General features: G+C 43.4%; 1 pseudogene across 1 annotated transcript; it reads left to right on the forward strand.

The window, feature by feature from the left end:
• The first annotated feature begins 488 nt into the window (after nt 1-488).
• LOC307096147 (tubulin alpha-4A chain-like) lies at nt 489-1,370 on the forward strand (annotated as a pseudogene). The gene has a single exon. The product of its transcript is annotated as a tubulin alpha-4A chain-like (transcript).
• Nucleotides 1,371-11,656: the final 10,286 nt, after the last annotated feature.

Genomic DNA, 11,656 nt, shown 5'->3' on the forward strand with positions numbered 1-11,656 from the left:
CAGAGCTGGAAAGCACATGCCCTAAGCAGTTTTTGTGGATTTGCAGCCTACTGTAATTGATGAGATCCAAAATGGCCCATACTGGCAGCTCTTCCATCCAGAGCAGCTCATCACCGGGAAAGAGGATGCTGCAAACAACTATGCCCGTGGTCACTATACCATTAGCAAGGAGATCACTGACCCCGTACTGGACCGGATCCACAAACTCAGTACACAGGACTTCAGGGCTTCCTGGTCTTCCACAGCTTTGGAGGGGGAACCGGCTCCAGTTTTACCTCACTCTTTTTTTTTTTTTATACTTTATTGATTTTTTACAGAGAGAAATGGAGAGAGAGAGTTAGAAACATCAATCAGCTGCCTCCTGCACCCCCCCCACTGGGGATGTGCCCGCAACCAAGGTACATGCCCTTGACCGGAATCGAACCTGGGACCCCTCAGTCTGCAGGCCGACGCTCTATCCACTGAGCCAAACCGGTTTCGGCTTCACCTCACTCTTGATGGAGTGGCTCTCTGTTGATTATGGCAAGAAATCCATGCTGGAGTTCTCCATCTACCCAGCCCCTCCAGGTTTCCACAGCCATGGTTGAGCCCCACAACTCCATCCTGACCATCCACACCACCCTAGAGCACTCAGCCTTTGCCTTCATAGTGGACAACGAAGCCATCTATGACATCTGCCACCACAACCTGGACATTGAACGCCCCACCTACACCAACCTTAACTGCCTCATCAGCCAGATCATCTCCTCCATCACAGCTTCCCTGTGCTTTGACAGGGCCCTCAACATGGCCCTGATGGAGTTCCAGACCAACCTGGTGCCCTACCCATGCAACCATTCCCCCCTGGCCACCTATGCACCAGTCATCTCCACAGAGAAGGCATACCATGAGCAGCTGTTGGTGGCAGAGATCACCAATTCCTGCTTTGAGCCTGCTAACCAGATGGTGAAGTGTGATCCCCATCATGGCAAGTACATGGCCTGCTGCCTGCTGTACCATGGAGATGTGCTGCCCAAGGATGACAACACCACCATCGCTGCCATCAAGACCAATCGCAGTATTCAATTTGTTGACTGGTGCCCCACAGGCTTCAAGGTTGGCATCAACTATCAGCCACCAACTGTGGTGCCCGGAGGTGAACTGGCCAAGGTGCAGTGTGCAGCATGCTGAGTAACACAACCGCCATTGCCAAGGCCTGGGCCTGTCTGGACTACAAGTTAGACCTGATGTATGCCAAGAGGGCGTTTGTGCACTGGTATGTGGGTGAAGGCATGGAGGAGGGTGAGTTCTCTGAGGCCCTGGAGGATATGGCTGCCCTGGAGGATTATGAGGAAGTAGGCATCAACTCCTATGAGGATGAGGATGAGTGAGAAAAATAGACCAGCTGTCTGGAGCCCACTCACTATGTTTATTGCAAAATTCTTTAGAAATAAACAGTCTCCTTGCATGATTTCTTGTTCCCTCGGTGAGTACTTGAGCCTCTGCTGCCTTCCTCTTTGTGCTGCTGCTGCTGCTGCTGCAGCTGTTAATGCTTCTGCCCTATTTGCTACTCATGGTCCTTTTTCCTTCCATGGCTGAAGGTGAGACCTGCCAAGGATCCCTTGCCAGACTCAGAAAACATGACCCCAGGGACCTTGATGTAAGATCCTAAGGGGAATCCAGGATAGGGAGGAAATGATGACTGAATCCTGGACCAGTCTGTCCAGCTATTGAAGGATATGAGTCTTCACTCCTTTTCCAAGTAGGAGTTTTAAGTCCAAAAGTTTCTGTATTTGAGTTGGACTAGACCGTATTCTTCCTGCTGTTTCTGCATTCACCGACTCTGGAAGCAAGGCTGGGCCCAGGCACCTCTGTTATGAAGGCTTGGAGTGGGACTGAGCGGGCCCAAAGTTCCTTGGCATGGAGCCCAGTCATAAGCTTGGGGGATGGGAGGGAATAGGGCCATCCTCTAGAGTTGTTTATGTCACTGATAAACAACTTTGCATAGCTCACTGTCTTGCTGCTTTGCTGGGGCCTAGGGCTGTGCCATTAAAAGTCAGGTAGTCTCCCCTGAAAAAAAATACAAAAGATCAATGGCCTGGCTGGTGTGGGTCAGTGGTTGAGTCTCGACGTATGAACCAGGAGGTCACTGTTTGATTCCCGGTCGGGGCACATGCCTGGGTTTCAGGCTCATTCCCCAGTGTGGGGAGTGTGGGAGGCCGCTAATCGGTGATTCTCTCTCATAATTGATGTCTATCTCTCTCTTGCTCTCCCTTCCTCTCTGAAATCAATTTTTAAAAAATTAAAAACAATCAGTGAAACCAAGAGCTGGGTCTTTGAAAAGATAAACAAGATTTATAAGCCTTTAACCACACTCATCAAACAAAACAAGAAAGGGGACCCAAATAAATAAAATCAGAAATAAAAGAGAAATAACAACTGACACCAGAAATACAAAGGATTATTTTAAAAATATTATGAACAACTATATGCCAAAAATTGGATAATCTGGGAGAAATAGATAAATCCCTAGAAATATACAATCTTCCAAAACTGAATCAAGAAAAAAAAGAAAATCTAAATAGACCGATTACAACTAATGAACTCAAAGTAATAATTAAAAAACTCCCAACAACCCCAGTCAGGTTTGCTCAGTGGTTGGAGTGTTGGCCCATGGACTGAAGGGTCCTAGGTTCAATTCTGGTCAAGAGCACATACCTGGGCATGTACCTTGGTTGCAGGCTCAATCCCCGGCCCCAATCGGGATGCAGGTGAGAGGCAACCAATCCATGTGTCTCTCACATTGATATTTTTCTCTGTCTCTCCCCCTTCCTTCCACTCTGTCTAAAAATCAATGGAAAAATATCATTGGGTGAGAATTAACACACACACACACACACACACACACACACACACACAACAATACACACACACACATCAAAACTCCCAACAAACAAAAGTCCTGGACCAGATGGCTTCACAGGTAAATTTTAAAACATTCAAAGAACCCCTGGCCAGTGAGCATCAGCCTGCGCACTGAAGGGTTGTGGGTTTGATTCCTGGTCAAGGGCACATACCTGGATTGCAGGTTTGATCCCTGGCCCTGGTCAGAGCTTGTGAGGGATGCAACCAATCGATGTGTCTCTCTCACATCAATGTTTCTCTCTTTCTCTCTCCCTCCCTTCCACTATCTATAAAAAGTAATGGAAAAAATATCTATCCTCATGTGAGGATTTAAAAACCCACACACACATTGGTCCTTCAAGATGGCAGTGAGGGAGAGTGTGAGTGAGTGAGAGAGCGGCAGTGAGGGAGAGAGTATGAGTGAGTGAGAGAGCGAAAGGGGAGTGCAAGGACATGTGGTGTGTGTGTGTGTGTGTGTGTGTGTGTGTGTGTGTGACAGTTCTATTCCTCAGGACTTTTAGGGGCTGACAGACCCATCTCCCTAGCTGGGCAGTCTCTGCTACCACTGCAATCTCTCCCAGGATGGCCGGCTCTGCCACTGAGTCCCCACCATCTTGAAGAGGAGAGCGGCTGTGACTGGGAGGCCAGCCTCACCTCTACCCAGGAGCCCTCAGACACCAACCGGGACCCTACAGCCACCCCACGAGGAACCTACTGCCTTGGCTGTGGTCCCACGAACACGGAGACTCCAGACTCCCCAGCTGCGGGCTCCTAAAAAGTTTCTCTGGGGGGAGACAAAATGGCAGCCGAATAGGCGGATGTGTCCTCACCTTGTCACAGAGCAGATAGAAGAAACAACTAAATTGAATAACATCCACCTGGAATTGGAGAGTTAAACACAGCTGGTGAGACAATCTATGGCCAGAAAGGACAGAGAACGCCTAGAGAGTGGTAGGATGGGGATCTGGGCTGGAGAGAGAGACACGCCTGACTACTGGGATGAGAGGGTCAGAAGGAACCTGCCCTGCGCCAAGTATTGGGGACACGTGTAACACTCAACTGTGGAAGGCGATCCACAGGGCTGCTGGCAGCTGGGGAATCTAGATCTAAATCCACAGCTGTGGTAGATTGTGCCCAGAAAGGCAGCCTGAAGACCTGCACTGGCAGCGCAGTGCTGGGTTGAGATAAACATGCAGCGGTGAGGTTGCTCTGCCTTTATAAGGTCCTTGCTTTTACTAGCTAAACCCAGTACATAGGATTTCTCAAATACAAACAGAGAGGCTGCAGTGCCAGTAGAGGTGCAGTTTTGTGGATGCTGGGGAGCAAGACAGGGAGAGGCGACCAGGAATCCAGCTCTGGGAAATTCTGCCCCCTCCAACCCTAAGCAGCCATTTTTCTCCTGAAGAGCCAGCCCCTCACAGCAACACCCACAGGGCAACTAGCGCAGCACTCAGTCTCGAGCTCTGCAGGGAAACAAGGATTCTGAATACCCGCAGGAAACCCTCGGGGACTGGGTTGAGGGGTCTTGTGGTCCTGAAAACTAATACAACAACACCGCCACCTAGAGACCATATCAGAAATAGGCACTTGTGTAAATACCACTGAAAGCAGGCAGACAAAGTGGGCAGATTGATCCTGCCTGTCTGAAACCAAGGATATGGAGACAGACACAGAAGAGCAGTGGATCACTGGGAACTTCAACAAGGTGATCACTACCTAACAGGAAGCTGAGACCTAGCAGACAGAGCAGTAGAGAGGTGTCTTAAACCAGCCCCCATGGGACATTAAAACTCAGCTTAAGTGAATGAGACTTCAATACTTCACTTTTTTATTTTTTATCTTTTACTTAAGAAAGAGGAAAAATTTTTTTATTTTTTAACCTTTCATTTTTTGATTAGTGTTCTTCATTAAATTTTTATTTTTTATCATTATTTTACTATATCTCATTTTTTCTTTTTTGCCAACCTTTTCTTCCTCACTCCTCCCCTTTTCATCCTGTTTCTCTTCTGTTCCTGCTTTAGTTTTTCTTTCTCCTTTCTTTTTACCACTTGTTAAAAATTAATCTTCTTTATCTGCTTTATTGACACATTAGTATTATAGTAGTCTCTGTTGGCATATTCATATATCTAATTTCTTCTCCCCTGTTCCAAGTTCATGCACGCTTCTCTTTTCTCTTTCTTCGCTAGCCAATTTATTTATTTTTTATTTTATTTATTTATTTTTTATGCTTTACCCCTCCTTCTCTCTTGCTCTCTTCTTCTCCTAATTGCTTAATTAGTTTCACTCACCAAATTCAAGCCTATTTGTTCTTTTTTAAAATTTCTTTATTGATTAAGGTATCACATATTTGTCCTCATCCTCCCATTCCCATCCCACACCCCTCCCCAAGCCTATTTGTTCTTTATTCTAAAACTATCCAAAAATAGATAAATATATAGGTATTAGTAAATAGATTAAGGAAGGGTATTTTTTTCCGTCTATTTCTTTATTATTTTGTTTTTCCCCCTTATGTTTCTCTATAACAAGTACTCTTTAAATTTTTTTTCTTTATTGATTAAGGTATTACATATGTGTCCTTATCCCCCCATTTCCCTCCCCCCCACCCCCCAACTCATGCCCTCACCCTTCTGGTGTCTGTGTCCATTGGTTAGGCTTATATGCATCCATACAAGTCCTTTGGTTAATCTCTCCCCCTTACCCCCGCCCTCCCCTACCTTCCCTCTGAGGTTTGATGGTCTGATCAATGCTTCTCTGTCTCTGGATCTGTTTTTCTTCATCAGTTTATGTTGTTCATTATAATCCACAAATGAGTGAGATCATGTGATACCGGTATTTATCTTTCTCTAACTGGCTTATTTCGCTTAGCATAATGCTTATTTCGCTTAGCATAATGCTCTCCAGTTCCATCCATGTTGTTGCAAATGGTAGAAATTCCTTCTTTTTTACTGGAGCGTAGTATTCCAGATGTGCCACATTATTTTAATCCACTCATCTGCTGATGGGCACTTAGGCTGTTTCCAAATCTTAGCTATGGTAAATTGTGCCACTATGAACATAGGGGTGCATATATCCTTTCTGATTGGTTTCTAGTTTCTAGAAGTGGGATCACTGGGTCAAATGGGAGTTCTATTTTTAGTTTTGTGAGGAAACTCCATACTGTTCTCCACAGTGGCTGCACCAGTCTGCATTCCCACCAGCAGTGTATGAGGGTTCCTTTTTCTCTGCATCCTCGCCAACACTTGTCGTTTGTTGATTTGTTGATGATAGCCATTCTGACAAATGTGAGATGGTACCGCATTGTTGTTTTGATTTGCATCTCTCGGATAATTAGTGACTTTGAGCATGTTTTCATATGTCTCTTGGCCTTCCCTATGTCCTCTTTCGAAAAGTATCTATTTAGGTCCATTGCCCATTTTTTTTATTGGGTTGTTTATATTTCTTTTGTTAAGTTGTATGAGTTCCCTATACATGTTGGAGATTAAACCCTTATCAGTGATAACATTGGCAAATATGTTCTCCCATACAGTGGGCTTTCTTGTTGTTTTGTTGATGGTTTCTTTTGCTGTACAGAAGGTTTTAATTTTGATGTAGTTCCATTTGTTTATTTTCTCTTTAATTTCCATTGCCCTAGGAGCTGTATCAGTGAAGATAGCATATGCCTAAGATTTTGCTGCCTGTGGATTCCTCTATTATTTTTATGTTTTCCCGTCTTATGTTTAAGTCCTTTATCCATTTTGAGTTTATTTTTGTGTATGGTATAAGTTGGTGTTCTAGTTTTATTTTTTTGCATGTATCTGTCCAATTTTCTCAACACCATTTATTGAAGAGACTGTCTTGACTCCATTGTATGTTCTTGCCTCCTTTGTCAAATATTAATTGAGCATAGTGTTTTGGGTCGATTTCTGTGTTCTCTATTCTATTCCATTGATCTATATGTCTGTTCCTGTGCCAGTACGAGGCTGTTTTGAGAACAGTGGCTTTGTAATACAGCTTAAAATCTGGTATTGAGATCCCACCTACTTTGTTCTTCTTTCTCAGGATTGCTGTAGCTATTCGGGGTCTTTTTTTTATTCCAGATGAATTTTTGAAGAGTTCTTTCTAGGTCTGTAAAATATGCCATTGATATTTTAATGGGGAGTGCATTGAATTTATAGATTGCTTTGGGTAGTATGGACATTTTAATGATGTTAATTCTATCAGTCCATGAATACGGTATGTTCTTCCATCTGTTTATGTTGTCCTCTATCTGTTTTTACAGTGTCCTGTAGTTTTCCACGTATAGGTCTCTTACCTCTTTAGTTAAGTTTATTCCTAGGTGTCTTATTTTTTTTGGTGTGATGGTAAATGGGATTGTTTTTTTAAATCTCTGTTTCTATAAGTTCACTATTGGTGTATAAAAATGCCAAATAATTCTTGGCATTAATTTTGTATCCTGTTACATTGCCGAATTCATTTATTAAGTCTAATAGTTTTTTGATGGAGTCTTTAGGGTTTTTTATGTACAGTATCATGTCATCTGCAAATAAGGACAGTTATACATCTTCTTTTTCAATTTGGATGCCTTTTATTTCTTCTTCTTGTCTAATTGCTATGGCTAGCACTTCCAGTACTATGTCAAACAGCAGTGGTGAAAGTGGACATCCCTATCTTGTTCCTGTTCTTAGGGGAAATGGTTTTAGTTTTTGCCCATTGAGTGTGATGTTGGCTGTACGTTTGTCATATAAGTCTTTTATTATGTTGAGGTATGACCCCTCTATTCCCATTTTGCTGAGGGTTTTTATCAAGAAAGGGTGTTTGATTTTGCCAAATGCTTTTTCTGCATCAATTGATATGACTATGTGATTTTTATCTCTCAATTTGTTTATGTTATGTATCACGTTTATAAATTTGTGGAGATTGTACCCTCCTTGCATCTCCAGGATAAATCTTACTTGATCATGATGTATGATATTTCTAATGCAATGCTGGATCCGATTTGCTAGAATTTTGTTGAGGATTTTGGCATCTATGTTCATGAGGGATATTGGCCTGTAATTCTCTTTCATTGTGTTGTCTTTATCTGGTTTTGGTATTAGGGTAATGTTGGCTTTATAGAATGAGCTTGGAAGCGTGCCTTCCTCTTGAATTTTTTGAAATAGTCTGAGAAGAATAGGTTTTAGTTCTTTGAATGTTTGGTAAACTCCCCTGTGAAGTCATCTGGCCCTGGGCTTTTGTTTGCTGGAAGCTTTTTTTTCCACCCCTCCTTTATTTATTTTTTCTTATAATAAATCTTTATTGTTCAGATTATTACAGGTGTTCCTCTTTTCTTTCTCCCTCATAGCTCCCTTCCACCTGATTCCCCACCCCACCCTATGCCCTTACCCCCTGCCACTGTCTTCATCCATAGGTGTAAGATTTTTGTTCAATCGCTTCCTGCACCCCTCAGAGCCCCTTCCCCCTGAGAATTGTCAGTCCACTCTCTTTCTATGTCCCTGCTTCTATTATATTCACCAGTCCATTCTGTTCTTCAGAATTTTTATTCACTTGATTTGTAGATTCACTTGTTGGTAGGTATGTATTTGATGTCTTTTTGTTGTTCATAATTTTTACCTTTACTTTTTTTTTCTTCCTCTTCTTAAAGAATACCCGTCAGCATTTCAGGTAATACTGGTTTGGTGGTGATGAACTCCTTTAGCTTTTTCTTGTCTGTGAAGCTCTTTGTCTGACCTTCAATTCTGAATGATAGCTTTGCTGGGTAGAGTAATCTTGGTTGTAGGTTCTTGCTGTTCATCACTTTGAATATTTCTTGCCACTCCCTTCTGGCCTGCATAGTTTCTGTTGAGAAATCAGCTGACAGTTGTATGGGTACTCCCTTGTAGGTAACTAACTGTTTTTCCCTTGCTGCTTTCAAGATTCTCTCTTTGTCTTTTGCCCTTGGCATTTTAATTATGATGTGTCTTGATGTGGTCCTCTTTGGATTCCTCTTCTTTGGGGTTCTGTGCACTTCCTGAACTTGTAAGTCTATTTCTTTCACCAGGTAGGGTAAGTTTTCTGACATTATTTCTTCCAATAGGCCTTCAATATCCTGCTCTCTCTCTTCTTCTGGCACCCCAAAAATTCGGATGTTAGCATGCTTAAAGCCGTCCCAGAGGCTCCTTACACTATCCTCACACTTTTGGATTCTTCTTTCTTTCTGCCTCTCTGGTTGGGTGTTTTTTGCTTCCTCATATTCCAGATCTTTGGTTTGACTCTTAGGGTACGTTGATCTACAGTTGAGTTTCTGTATATTCTTTATTTTAGACAGTGTATGCTTAATTTCTGACTGGTCCTTTTCCATTTTTTTTTTTTGCATTCTCAGTAAGGTCCTTGAAGGTCTCACTAAGTTCCTCAGAGGTCTCTTCAAGTTTCTCAATGGTTTTTAGAAGATTCTTGAGTACCCTTATAAATGTGGTTCTGAACACTGTGTCATCCAGTAGTTTACTTTCCTCCATGTCTCCCGTTTGTGACATGCTTCTGTGTCTCCGCATTTTGGCTGCCTCCCTGTGTTGATGGAGTGGCTTGGTGTGGTAGGTGACCTATCGGGCCAGTATCTCAGCTTCCCCAATCACCCAAGGTGGTCGCTCTTAGTACACCCCTTTGTGGGCTGAATGCAAAGTCTTGGTGTAGTTAAGTCTTGATTGCTGTTGGTACACTGGGAGGAATTGACCTCCAGGCCAATTGGCTGTGAGGACCCGCTGTGTCTATAATGGGAGAACTGCTGCACTGGAGACACACTTATGGTGCAGGACTTGTTTCAGTGGGGCTTTGGTGCTCAATGCGTCCGCCTCCCGAATGTGTCACTTACGGATGTGAGGAGTTGAAATCTGGTGTCTCACACTGACCACTAGGTGCATTGGCTTCTGGATCTCCAATGGGGTGCAGGTCAGCTACTGTCTGAGGCTGCCCTGCAGGTGCTACAGTGAGAACCATAGTCCTCTCCTCCCTGCTTGGAGCTTGGAGGCTTTGGCGCTGTCTGTACCAGGTTGCAAGTTTACTAGGGTTAAACTGCAATAGAGAAGGCCATTCAAATGCAAAAGCCGCTGCTTGGAACTTGGGTGTGTTTGTAGATTGTGCGGGGCAGAGTCTCAGGGCATCACTAGGCTAGGGCGTGGCAAACAGCTATGGCTGGCAGTGAGCCGTCTCGACCGTGTCCCTGCGTCCCCGCGTCTCGCGCCCCGGCACAGCAAATGGTTATTCTTGCGCACAGCTCTAAAAGCATGCCACCCTCACTTTCCAACCCGAGTACCGGGTTGCAAGTTTACTAGGTTAAACTGCAATAGAAAAGGCCATTCATATGCAAAAGCTGCTGCTTGGAGCTTGGGTATGTTGGTAGATTGTACGGGGGAGGAGTCTCAGGGTGTCACTAGGCTAGGGCATGGCAAACAGCGATGGCTGACCGTGAGCTGTCTCGACCGCATCCCCGCATCTCACGCCCCAGCACAGTAAATGGTTGTTCTTGCGCGCAGCTCTGCAAGCAAGCCACCCTCACTTTCCAACCCGATGGCAGACAGCCCAGTTTCTCCCCAGAAACTGGATTTCAGAGAGATTGGGAGCTTGTCTCTCTTTGGGCCGAAGAAAGCAATGCCCACTGCCAACTGGGCTCTGCCGCCAGCTCGCCAACCGGGCTCCGCCACCAGCTCATATCCCACGTGCGCCCCCGTACCTCAGTTTTTCAGCATTTGTGCCCTGAATGCTCTTTTCTCTTTCTGTCTAGTTGTAGAGCCTCCAGTCAGCCTGCTTCTCCCGTGGTTCTGGGTGATAAATGTTTTGTCTCTTAGTTGTAGTTATGAAATTGTTGTGGACGGCAGCAGTTAAAATGTTTACCTACACCGCCATCTTGGATCTCTCTCTCTGTTGAAAGCTTTTTGATGACTGCTTCAATTTCCTCCATAGTTATTGGCATATTGAGATTTTTAGATTCTTCCTGATTGAGTTTTGGAAGGTTGTATTTTTCTAGGTATATGTCCCTTTCCTCTAGGTTGTCTAGTTTGTTGGAATAGAGTTGTTCATAGTATTTTTAAACAATTCTTTGTATTTCTGTGGGGTCTGTTGTTATTTTGCCTCTTTCATTTCTGATTTTATTTATTTGGGTCCTCTCTCTTTGCTTCTTGGTGAGCCTGGCTAGAGGTTCATCAATCTTGTTTATCCTTTCAAAGAACCAGTTCTTGGTTTCATTGATCTTTTGTATTTTTTTGTCTCTATGTCATTTATTTCTGCTCTGATCTTTATTATCTCCTTCCTTCTGCTCACTGTGGGTTTTTCTTGTTGCTCTCTTTCTAATTCTTTAAGTTTTAGATTTAGATGATTTATTACCATTTTTCCTGTTTGTTTGTTTGTTTGTATTTTTGAGGTAGGCCTGCGACTGCTTTCACTGTGTCCCATAGATTTTGGATTGTTGTGTTTTCATTGTCATTCATTTCAGGATGTTTTTAATTTCTTCTTTGATCTCTTTGGTAACCCAATAATTGTTTAATAGCATGCTATTCAGCTTCCAATTGTTTGAATTTTTTATTGTTTTTATTGTAGTTTATTTCTATATTATGCTATTGTGGTCTGAGAGGATGCTTGATATGATTTCAATCTTCTTGAATTTGGAGAAACTTTGCCTGTGATCCAATATGTGTTCTATCTTTGAAAATGTCCCATGTGCACTTGAGAAGAGCATATATTCCATGGCTTGTGGGTGAAATGTTCTGAAGATGTGAATTATGTCCATCTGATCTAGTGAGTCATTTGGGATTGCTGTTTCTTTGCT

This window comes from Cnephaeus nilssonii, assembly GCF_951640355.1.
Source record: "Cnephaeus nilssonii genome assembly, chromosome: X".
NCBI lineage: Eukaryota > Metazoa > Chordata > Mammalia > Chiroptera > Vespertilionidae > Cnephaeus > Cnephaeus nilssonii.